Below are 12,636 nucleotides of genomic sequence, written 5' to 3'. Positions count from 1 at the left end.
GCACTGTTGTTTCCTTGTTTCCTGTCACCGAACAATTGCCGGCTTCCTTCATGTGAGCAGAAGTGGAGAAAAACACCAGTGTGGCAAACCCGCACCAGACCCACAACCCCCCACCCCTGGGCTTGAACCTCGGTGGCCACGATGTGAGAGTGGTTTTAAAACTTAACAAAATGTTTACCTGAGCTATTCTTTCTATTCTTGTTAGTCATAGTCTTTATTTAAACATGTGGCTCCATTTTATTTATTTATTTATTTTTAAAAGTTTATTTATTTTTGAGACAGAGACAGAACGTGAACGCGGGAGGGTCAGAGAGAGAGGGAGACACAGAATCCGAAGCAGGCTCCAGACTCTGAGCTGTCAGCACAGAGCCCGACGCGGGGCTCAAACTTACGAACCGCAAGATCATGACCTGAGCCGAAGTCAGACGCCCAACCGACTGAGCCACCCAGGTGCCCCATCCATTTTAACAAATAGAAGAGGAATTAGAGTCTAACTGGTTCCCAGTAATAGGGATGGACCTAGTTTATACTTTTAAATTATTTACAGCCTGCCAGCGCCCGTGGCTTTGGGTTATTGATGCTGCAATAGTTCCAGTTGGTGACAGAAAGCCCTTTCCAGAAGACAGTGGCACTGTTAGCAGCAGAACTTGTGGCTGGCTCCTTCCAGCTCCCCCAAATTTCTGGGGCACAGAGAAGCATCACGCTGCCTTCAGCACAGCTCTTCCCTGGGAGATGCTGGAGGGACAGTCTGCTGCCTTTGCCAGACTCAGGCCATACTCTGCAAGTAAGTAGCTGTGCGCTTTGAACAAGTCACTTGACCTCTCTGAACACAGTTTCCTCCTCTCTACTCTAAAACGTGGAAAGAATACTTACAGGAAAAGTTGTGAGGAATAACCAAGAATTATACTTGAATGTGGAACTCACTGCCGGCACCTAGGAAATGTTTAAGGGGCGCCTGGGTGGCTCTGTCAGTTGAGTGTGGGACTTGCATTCAGGATGTGACCTCACAGTTCGTGAGTTCCAGCCCCGCATTGGGCTCTACGCTGTCAGCACAGAGCCACTGCAGATTCTCTGTCTCCCGCTCTCTCCGCCCCTCCCCTGCTTGCACTCTCTCTCAAAAATAATAAATGAATACTTAAAAAATTGTTAAGAAAATCTTTAATAAACAGTAGTGATGCCACAGATGGAGTACATTCAAAGTCACAACCTTCCTCCAGCCCTAGTGATGACAAGTGTTCCTAAGATTGTAAATCACAACACAGGGTGACTTAATCTGTATAGACCTGATTTCCCCCTGTCCTTTCATCACCTGACTTAGGTCGTTCATGACCTTCTCTCCTCTTTCAAAACATCGCTTGTATTTTCTTTGTTGCACACCAGTCTTGCTTTGGCCCAAGTCCTCATCTCCCGCCTGACTTATTGTCAAAGTCTGTCCCCACAATGGAATATTGTTTAGCCGTGAAAGGAAGGACATCTTGCCATCTGGGGCAACATGGCTGACCTAGAGGGCCGGTGAAATAAGTCAGACAGAGAAAGACAAATACCGTATGATTTCGCTCATATGTGGAATCTAAAAAACAAAACAAATGGACAAACAAAAAGAAACAGACCCATAAATACAGAGAACAAACTGGTGGTTGCCGGAGGTGAGAGGATGGGCAAAATGGGTGAAAGGGTGTGGGAGGTACAGGCTTCCTGTCACGGAATGAATAAGTCATGAGAAGTGCAGCATAGGGAGCATAGAAAATGGTGCTGTAATAGTGTTGTGTGGTGACAGAAGGTGCTATGCTTATAGTGAGCATAACATAAGGTACAGAGTAGTGGACTCACTGTCATACACCTGAAATGAATGTCACCCTGTGTGTCAACTCTACTTCAGGAAAAAAGTCTTTGCCCACCCTGCCCTCCATTTAATCTAAAAAAAAATTAAAAGTAACATCAATTGCTTTTTCTCACAAAAGATTCATTATGGAAAGTTGGAAAATAAAGAGAAGTTAAAAGGAAAAAAATACAAATAATCTGTCGACCTAGAGGTAGTGATTGCCTGTGATTTTTTCCTACATATGCATAGATATATTTTGAACAAGAAAAGGAATCATAGTGCGCACGATGTTGTGCTACTTGCTTTTTTCACTTCAGAACACAGTCATCCTTTGGAGATTCTGTGGGTTCAGTTCCAGACCACTGCAATAAAGTGATTATTGCCATAGAGCAAGTCAAATGAACTTTTTGGTTTCCCAGTGCGTATAAAAGTTAGGTGTGCACTACACTGCAGTCACTTAAGTGTGCAATACTAGCATTGTGTCTAAAAGAACAATGTACATACCTCAATTAAAAATACTTCACTGCTGGGGCACCCTGGGTGGCTCAGTTGGTTGAGTGTCCGACTTTGGCTTAGGTCATGATCCCACAGTTCGTGAGTTCGAGCCCTGCATCAGGGTCCTTGCTGTCAGTGCAGAGCCCGCTTCAGATCCTCTGTCTCCCTCTCTCTGCCCCTCACCCATGTTCTCTTTCTCTCTCTCAAAAAATAAATAAACATTAAAAAAATACTTTATTGCTGAAAAATACTAGCCACCATCTGAGCTTTCAGCAGTTATAATGTGATCACAGATCACCATCAGAAATATAATAAGTAATAATAATTAAAAAGTCTGAAATACTACGAGAATTACCAAAATGTGACATACAGACAAAGTGAGCAAACGTTGTTGGAAAAAGGGTGCTGACATATTTGCTTCATGTAGGGTTGCCAGAAACTTTCATCTTATAAAAAACATGGTATCTGTGAAGCACAATCTGTGAAGTGCAATAAAATTGGGGGTAAGCCTGTGCGTCTACTGTTGTGTAACAAATTACCCCAAAACTTAGCAGCCTACAGCAGCAAACTTAATTTATCATCTCACGTGGTGTGAAGGGCGGGGGCCCCTAGGAATGTCTCAGCTGCTGGTTCAGGCTCAGAGTATCTCATAAGATTACAGTCAAGATCTCAATCAGGGCTTCAGTCACCTGAAGGCCTGGCTCGGATGGAAAGATCTGCTTTCAAGACAACTCCTATGGCTATCGACTAGAGGCCTTGGTTCCCTGCCATGTGAACTTTTTCCAGCATGGCAGCAGGCTTCCCCACAGGGGAAGGAGAGAGTGATGTCACACTATGCATAGGAAAGAGAGCAGGAGCAGGGCAGACATCACACTGTTATTGTGGGCGAGGTTAGTTCCTTGTCTTGGAACTCATCTGACTTCCAGCGAATGAGATCTGTGACTCAGTTTTCCTGGTCAGACTGTAGTGTTGCCTTTTACATCCATCCTTTTTAAAAAGATAGCTTTTTGAGATATTATTCACCTACCATACAACTCACCCATTTAAAGTATACAATTCAGTGTTTTAGGATATTCGCAGTCACTACTACCTGGTTCCAGAACTTTTCAGTACTCCAAACAGAAAGCAGTCACTCCCCATTCTCTCCTCTTCCCACTTCCCTGGCCACCACTATCACCCTTTCGTCTCTATAAACTTGCCTGTTGGGACATTTTGTATAAATGGAATCATACAATATGTGGCCTTTTGTGTCTGACCTCTTTCACTTGTGAAAATGTTTTCAAGGGTCATCCATGTTATAGCATTTTCTTAACATTTTCTCTATCTCTTTTTTTATATGCCTCTTTATTAAAAAGCAAAAACATCCGGAACCCCACATTGTGCAGTACCCAGGACATTAAGGGGTATTTAAGAAGCAGGCCTACTGTTTTCATCTGATGTATTTTTTAAAAATGTTTATTTATTTATTTTGAGAGACAGAAAGAGAGCCAGAGAGAGAGAGAGAGAGAGAGAGAGAATCCCAATGAGGCTCTGTGCTATCAGTGCAGAGCCTGATGTCAGACTCCATCCCACAAACTGTGAGATCATGACCTGAGTCGAAATCAAGTGTCGGACGCTTAGCTGACTGAACCACCCAGGTACCCCATATCTGACTTATTTTTGTTGTCAGAATCAGTCAAGGTAAGGGCTGAGTTCTCATGACTGGACAGGCTGAAACCACATCTGGATTTTTTCCCCTCTGGAGACATCCCTCCCTCTGGGTCAGTGTCAGACCCTGTGCTCAGTGAGTGGCCCCGGTGAAGGATGCCCATGTCAGAACAGTAGCCACTTTGGTCCAGGGAGGGCTCACAGACTCCCAGTTCTGCAAGGGCGAAGTTAGTTCCTTGTCTTGGAGCTCATCTGACACCCAGCGAGTGAGGCCTGTGACTTGGTTTCCCTGGTCAGAGGGTAGTGCTGCCTTTTACATCCATTATTCCAGATCCACGACAAAGAAGCCCCAGTTGGCTTAGGCAATACAAAGCCCAATGTCTCTGGAGCCCTCTTCCCTTGGATTTTGCAGAACTTTTCCTTTATTTAGTCCTCCTCTGATAAGTATTTTCTTTTTACTGCTGAATAATATTCATTAAATGCATAACATTTGGTTTATCCATGCATCAGATGATGGACATTGGGTTGTTTGTACTTTGGGGCTGAAAGGCTTATGCAGCTGGGAACATTTATGTACATCTTTTTGTTGCGGACATTTGTTTTCACTTCTCTTGGGTATATATATGGGGGAGGAATTGCTGGGTCATATGGTAACTCTATGTTTAACATTTTGGGGAACTGCCTGTTTTCCAAAGTGGCTGCACCATTTTATATTCCCATCAGCAGTGTATGAGGGTTCCAATTTTTCATACCCTTGGGCAATACTTATGAGCTGTGGTTTTCAGTATAGCCATCCTATGGGCATGAACCAGTGGTTTTGATTTACATTTCTCTCACGATTAATAACGTTAAACAACTTTTAATGTGTGTACGGGCCATTTCTCTTGAGAAATGTATCCTCAAATTCTTTGCCCATTTATAAATTTGGGCTGTTCTTTTTGTTATTGAGTTGTATGAATTTTTTTTTTTAAATAATTATATATCCTGGATACAAGTTCCTTATCAGATATATGAATTGCAAATATTTTATCCTGTTCACATTCTCTTTTTTTAAATGGATAAAATTTATTTTTTATTTTTTAAATTAATTAGTTAATTTTTATTATTTTTTTTTAATTTTTTTAACGTTTATTTATTTTTGAGACAGAGAGAGACAGAGCATGAACGGGGGAGGGTCAGAGAGAGGGAGACACAGAATCTGAAATAGGCACCAGGCTCTGAGCTGTCAGCACAGAGCCCGATGCGGGGCTCGAACTCACAGACCGTGAGATCATGACCTGAGCCAAAGTTGGCCGCTTAACCGACCGAGCCACCCAGGCGCCCCTAATTAGTTAATTTTTAAATCTACATCCTAGTTAGTTGGCATATCATGCAACAGTGATTTCAGGAGTAGATTCCTAATGCCCCTTACCCATTTAGCCCACCCCCCCTCCTACCACCCTTCCAGCAACCCTCTGTTCGTTCTCCATGTTTAAGAGTCTCTTATGTTTTGTCCCCCTCCCTGTTTTTATATTCTTTTTGCTTCCCTTCCCTTATGTTCATCTGTTTTGTCTCTTAAAGTCCTCATATATCCTATTCACATTCTTTTTTTAAAAAACTTTTTTTTCAACGTTTTATTTATTTTTGAGACAGAGAGAGACAGAGCATGAATGGGGAGGGGCAGAGAGAGAGGGAGACACAGAATCGGAAGCAGGCTGCAGTTTCTGAGCCATCAGCGCAGAGCCCGACGCGGGGCTTGAACTCACGGACCACGAGATCGTGACCTGAGCTGAAGTCGGCCGCTTAACCGACTGAGCCACCCAGGCGCCCCTATCCTATTCACATTCTTAATGGTATTGGTTGCAGCAAGAAAACTTTGAACTTTAACATAGTCCAAGCACACTGTCTTCCAGGTAGCCGCACACCCCCCTTCTGCCATATTTTATTGGGTAGAACGAGTGAAGTCCGGCCCACACTCAAGGGAGTAGTGGGGACCACGTTCTACCTTTTGAAGAGAGGAGAATAAATGAATCTGTGGACATATTTAAAAACTACCACATATGTTAATATTCATTTAAAATTTCACATTTAGGGGCTAGAAAATAAGAATCTGCAGTCAAAGTGGGTGTCAACTGTGACTTCATCGTGTAATTGCTGTGTGATTTTGGAAAGACTGTTAGTTCAATGCTTGATGCCTCAGTTCTCTTAGCTGTAAAATGGGAATGATGATGTATGCCATTCACGCATTCCTAAAAAAACCCACGTTTTGCAAAATCATGCACTAAAAGTAACAGGGCTGATGGGCATCCCAAATAAAACCTACGGGATTCTGTAATCAGAGTGCTAATGAAAGAGTACCAATCATAATGAAAGTACTAGCATGATTCCCAAACGGATCAACATGGTGGAAAACCTAGTGGTTCTGAAGCCTCGAAACCAGGCTTCACTTGCAGTAAAGAATGGCAGTTTGATACTTCCTCCCCTTTTTTTCAAAGTCTCTATTTATTGCTAAGCCTCCTCTTTGACTGTGAGAACGTTTGTCTCTGATCACTTTAAGGTATTAGCGTGCTGGGAAGAATCAGGCGTGGGCTGGCATCATGTGTTACAAACCCCACTCTCTATCATCAATTGTGTAAGAGCTAATTTGTGACAAAGAATCACAAGAATCCATCTTATCAGGTTTGGGGAAGATCACGTGGGAGACACATGTTAAACACCGAGAACAGTGCTGGCAGGCAGGAAGTGCTCCAAAGTTGTCTGGATTACATTCATTCTTGTTTAGACGATTCCTTCTTAGCTTGCCCCCTCCAGTACAGAACAATATACCCCTGGAGGACTTTTTTTCAGATGATGTATTTCTCATTATGAAATAGACAGAGCCCTCATTAATTTCTTTCAGACCTTGAGTCCTTGGGGGCGGGTTAAATGCAAGAGTTTGCAAACATGTAGTCACTTATAAAGTAAATTTGCATGTGTAATGCAGTCTGGCTTCAATATATGCGTTTTGCCATGCATGCGCTCAATTTTAGGAAAACGTACAATGATAAAACCCGTATATCAGCTTGAAGGTACACCCTGAGTTTGGAGTAGGTGTTTATGTTTTATTTTCAGACTGATAACATCAAGGCCCTGAGGTAATTCTGAAACTATCAGAGCTTCTTTATTGTCTTTTCTCAGGAAAGGATGGCTACTAACATCCCTATTTTACAGGGGTATTCTCAACTGAGGAAAGAAACAAACTTGATATTTTGAAAGACCTTTTGTTAGGGATAAAATTCAATTAGGGAAAGCTTGCCTTTAGGATTTTACTTACTCAAGTCACCATCTCTTTAATAATAAAACTGTATTTGTTAGATTTTCAAGTAACTGTTATTTGTGGCTCATAAAAGGCAATTCATTGATAATTTTCAGGAGCTACTATATCATAGACACTACAAATTCTCTTAAACCCCCATCTTTTGAGTTCTTTTGGTATAACAGCCATGACAAGAAAAACAAGCTTGCTCTAGTGGTTACGGGTGCCATGCCCTGTTGAGTCACCAAGTGAACAGCAATGCTAACGTCCTTTCCTCTGAGCGTTACCCACACATGTGAACTTGGCGCTGTGTTCATCAGACTTTTGTGAAGTTAGCACTTTTAAAAAGAAATTTATAAAGGGATTTTTCGTTGAATTGGATAAAGAGTGATTAGAGAAGTTAACACCAGGTGGCGTTAGAGGACTGAACTTGGAACTACTCCGCGCTCTTACCTGGGACTGAGACCAGGGCCATGCTCTTCGTTTAACCGTTTAACCGGTGGGTTAAAGGAAAGAAGGGCCAGCGTTGCCCCTACTGTGTCCCGTTACCAGCTGACGCTAAGGATTGCCCCCCATCACATTGTCTCGGTCCCTTCCGTGGAGAGTTGACGCTCCCTAAAGCTACGGAGCACATGGTAACTTTCCTGAGGTCTCCAGTGGCAAAAAATAGTCACAGTTTTTCTAAAGGAAAATGAAAACAAATCTCACATGAAATTGCTTTTTGGAGTGGCTTCAGTCCTGCTCTCACCATTGGAGGTACCCAGGAATGTTGATTGGGCAAGGGTAGCAAGAGAAGAAGACAAGGTCCCCTGAAACTCCTTCCCCCAGGAGCAGACTAGGCAAAAGCAGTTTCATCTCTCCGTGCCCACACATGGCAGGGTGACCGGGATCAGAATTCCCACCAGCTCGGGCTTTATTATTTCATGCAACCCTCCTTTCCTAGGAGTCCCCAACGTGCTCAGAAGTGTTTTTTGCTAGGGCCGTTACCAGGAAAATAAAATCTCAGAACAGAGACTGTAGATTTAAAAATGGGAATAAGTGCCTTCCATTGAGCTTTCGAGGGGCCAGAAAGGAGAAGAGCAGGCGGTGAAGTAAAAAAGCTGTGCTACAAGGAAATGGAAATGCCAGCAGCCTGAAAAACAGAGGCTACCAGGTTAAAGAATGACAAATATTCTGGAAGGAGTCAGGTGCACAGAAAGAAGGTGCCCTGGGAGGTCCTGGAGGGTCTGTGGGAAGTGACTTTGGGGGTGAGATGGGGAAGGAGGGAAATCTGACATCTCCACCATCAGTGCTCTCTTTTCTGAAGTCTAGTCCACAAAAAGCGCAGACCCAGAGAGAAACATGTTGCTGATGGCTTGGTTGACGTGCATCCTTGCGGCGTGGTTATGGGCAGGCACTTCCTTAAAGGAATGTGCGTGTCACCAAGGGACATTACTTTGCACATTACTTTTGAACCAAGTAATTCACCAGCTTGTCTGGCCCGATCTGGCCTGGTATCCACATACGGTGTGCAGATGCTGTTGTTTTCTGCTCAGGCTCTTCTCTGGCTCTCAGGAGGGAGGCTGAGCATCGAACCTCCCACATGGGGTGAACCCTGAGCACCAAGAGCAGAGTTGTTGACTTGAAATGACTTATTCTTCTCTCCCTACCACACTTCCTCCTTGTTTCAAGGTCCTCTGTGAGACAAGGGAGAGGGGAAGGTGGTGGGAAGGGAGCCCTGTCTCGGCATCTTTAACTTAATTTTATTTTTTCAATTTTTAAAAATGTTTATTTATTTTTGAGAGAGAGAGAGACAGAGAGAGAGAGAGAATGAGAGAGCACACACAAGTGTGGGAGGGGCAGAGAGAGAGGAAGGAAGCTCCAGGCTCTGAGCTGTCAGCACAGAGCCCAACGCAGGGCTCGAACTCACGAGCTGTGAGATCATGACCTGAGCCGGAGTCCGACGCTTAACAAACTGAGCCACCCAGGTGCCCCTTTAATTTAATTTTAATTTTTTTGCTTAGTATAACCCAGACAGCAGCTCATTCCTTGGCCAACAAAGAACAGCATTTTCTCCTGGATCTTCTGTATTGGTTCCGTTTATCTCAGCATTCTTTGGAACCGTGATTTAGACATTTTGCTGCTAATTGAATTCAGCCTCTGGAAGCAGTAGGACCAGAGAAGGAATATTATTAGCTTTTTCAGGAGTTGATTCTAAGGTAAGAAATAGGATTAAGATAAACTTCTCTTCCTAACGACAACCAATGATTCTATAGGAAAACATATTTTTTAAAAATGTTTTATGTATATTTGAGAGAGAAAGAGCATGAGCAGGGGAGTGGCAGAGAAGATCCAAAGTGGGCTCCGTGCTGACAGCAGCGAGCCCCATGTGGGACTTGAACTCATGAACCGTGAGACCATGACCTGAGCTGAAGTCGGATGCTCAACTAAGCCACCCAGGTGCTCCTATAGGAAAACATATATTACTTCACACTTCTGTGGTATCTTTCACTCAAGGCCTCAAAAGGATTCTATAAACATGTGCTCAGGTAGGCTGAAGTCTAAGAGAGTTCCGCCCCATTAGTTTAATTAACAGATGGCATTGTATAAGCTTAGGGTGTACAACACAATGATTTGATATATGCATGTGTTACAAAATGATTACCACACTAAGTTTAGTTACTATGATAAGATTTAAGATGGGAAAATCATATAGAAAAACAAACTGAGGGGGCACCTGGGTGACTCAGTTGGTTAAGCATCTGACTCTTGATTTCAGATCCAGTTATGATCTCATGGTTCGTGAGTTCGAGCCCCGCATTGGGCTCCGCACTGACCATGCAGAGCCTGCTTGGGATTCTCTTTTTCTCCCCCTCTCTTGCTCGTAGTCTCTCTCTGCCAAAATAAATAAATACACTTAAAGAAAAAAAAAGAAAAATGAACTCAGTATTTGGAAACCAAAGTATGATTCTTGGCACGAATGATTTGCTGTGATGCAATCTCTGTGGATATCAATATCTCATGGACAAAATGAGTGTAAGGATTCCCCTTCCCTAGTCTGTACTGGTACTTCCCTTTCTGATAAAGAAGAAGATGTTCCATTCTCTGTTTGGCTCGTGTTACCCCACCTCACTGGGGCCGGTGTTGTTCGGTGCTTCTGCTCCCCACAAGAGTCCCCGTCTCTCCAGTCCTTATAGACAGGAGCCTGTGGGTCTCCTCTCAGAGTGAATTTTCAAGGACAAACAGTAGGGGGGGGGGACCCTATCCTAACCATCGGGACAATAGGCAGAGACACTTCTCTCCTGGTGATGCCTCAGGCTGTTATTTTTAGCAGAGTGAGCCCTTTCATTCTTTTGCACAATGGCTTCTGTTGACACAACTTACTATCTGGTGATTACAAAGAGATGCCATTATACCAGGCGACAGGGCAATGACAGCAATTGCACCCTGTGTGCGTTCTCCAGAGGTGGGTACCACCAGCCACCTTCCCTAAGTGCACGCGGCTCAATAACCACGGCCTGGGCACAGGCACACCACCCGGTCAGCCGGGAAAGATGATGCCACCCAGGCTTGTGTGGTGTCTGGGCAAAGCCACTGCAGACGGTGTTGAAAAGAGCATCTTTTATTCTCCTTTCAGAGATGACTTCCTTGTCTGTCAGTAAACTCTGAGCTCTCCTCCCTGAGGATATTGTGGGAAAGATGTGGTATCGAATATGAATTAGTATGAAACTAATGTGGATTAGTGTTGTACTACGAAACCACCTGGGTCTGGGACGAGATTTGGGGCTGGAAATTGGGCAGCGACTTATCGACGACTCCCAGGAACATCAGCCTCCTTCCTGTCCACTCGGACTCCAACAGGGCAGAGGCCCCAGCTCCTCTCCACAGATAGTGCCCAGCAGCAGTGTGCGCTCAGGATTAGAAGGTTCTCAGAAAACATTTAAGACATTGATTACCATCTAAGGGGCATTTTGATAGTTTGTATACACCATCCAGGTCTGTTAATAACTATAAAGTCTTAGGGCGCCTAGGTGGCTCAGTAGTTTAAGGATCGGACTCTTGGTTTTGGCTCAGGTCATGATCTCACAGTTGGTGGGTTCAGGCCCAGCATCAGGCTCCGTGCTGTCAGTGCAGAGCCTACTTGGGATTCTCTCCCTCTCTCTCTGCCCCTCCCCTGCTCACTCTCTCTCTCTCTTTCTCAGAATAAATAAGTAAACATTTTTAAAAAACCTGTAAAGTCTTAAACATAATGTGTTATTAAAAAAGTGTCCACATTCGGGGCATCTGGGGTGGCCCAGTCATTAAGCATCTGACTCTTGGTTTCAGCTCAGGTCTTGATCTCACATTTGGTGAGATCGAGCCCCACATCAGGCTCTGTGCTGACAGTGCATGGAGCCTGCTTGGGATTCTCTCTCTCCCTGTCTCTCTGCCCCTCCCCTGCTTGCCTCTCTCTCTCTCTCTCTCTCTAAATATAAATAAATAAACATTAAAAAAATCTTTTAAAAAATCTCCATATTCAATGCGCCTGTGTGTGCAAACACCAGTGCTCACTTACTGTCACCCTGTTCATATTTTGTTTTAATGTTTTATCTATTTTGGAGAGGGAGAGAGAGACAAAGCATGAGCGGGGAAGGGCAGAGAGAGAGGGAGACACAGAATCCGAAGCAGGCTCCAAGCTCTGAGCTGTCAGCACAGAGCCCGACGTGGCGCTGGAATCCGTAAACTGTGAGATCATGACCTGAGCCGAAATCAAGAGTTGGATGCTTGGGGTGCCTGGGTGGCTCAGTCGGTTAAGTGTCCGACTTTGGCTCTGGTCATGAGAGTGACCAGAGAGAGTGTTTCCCTCTCTCTCTGCTCCTCCTCCACTCATACTCTGTCTTTCAAAAATGAACAAAAATTAAAAAAGAAAAAGAGTTGGAGGCTTAACCAACTGAGCCACCCAGGTGCCCTATTGTGCTATTTGTATTTTAATGAATGTATTTGTAATGGCAGGGGATGTATGACAGATGCATTTTTCCTTCAGTCACAGGAAGCTTTTAAGGAGTCAGAAAATTTGAACTAATAGGGATAATGTTTTATGTAGTCCCTTAGTTCATTTGTTGAACACATAGCCAAAGGAGTTCATTGAAATAAATGCTGCCGTTGAATTTTTAACAATGGCTACATAAATATGGGGCCATCTATAATCTTTATGCCTACAGGAGCCAGGAAAGTGATCTGTATAATTAACCCCATGATTGATCTGGTCTTTCAGCCATCAGGATGAAGAGTCTGATTTCCCACATAGAGTGGGATGTACCTGAGAAACTCAAGGTAGCTGAATATTTTTGTGGAGGAAAGCTTCTTTTGAAGGACTGAATAGGCATTCATTTGACACAAATCCTTAAATTTCTCAGTTTATGCTGAAGAGTGGAGAGGC

The 12,636-nt window shown here is 43.8% G+C and overlaps 1 long non-coding RNA gene across 4 annotated transcripts in view; it reads left to right on the top strand.

Moving 5' to 3' along the window:
* The window catches only part of LOC131509585 (uncharacterized), a 139,338-nt gene that overhangs the window by 45,166 nt on the left and 81,536 nt on the right, over nucleotides 1–12,636 (top strand). For 3 of the 4 annotated variants that reach the window (XR_009260587.1, XR_009260588.1, XR_009260589.1), the window contains exon 5: nucleotides 283–784. The exons of the other annotated variant lie outside the window; for it this stretch is intronic. This is a non-coding gene — a long non-coding RNA (uncharacterized LOC131509585). The remainder of the gene's footprint in view (nucleotides 1–282; nucleotides 785–12,636) is intronic. 4 annotated transcript variants of the gene reach the window in all.

Source organism: Neofelis nebulosa, chromosome 4 (genome assembly GCF_028018385.1).
Source record: "Neofelis nebulosa isolate mNeoNeb1 chromosome 4, mNeoNeb1.pri, whole genome shotgun sequence".
Taxonomy (NCBI): domain Eukaryota; kingdom Metazoa; phylum Chordata; class Mammalia; order Carnivora; family Felidae; genus Neofelis; species Neofelis nebulosa.
The sequence above is the reverse complement of the archived record's forward strand: the minus strand, read 5'-3'. Positions and strand labels throughout refer to the sequence as shown.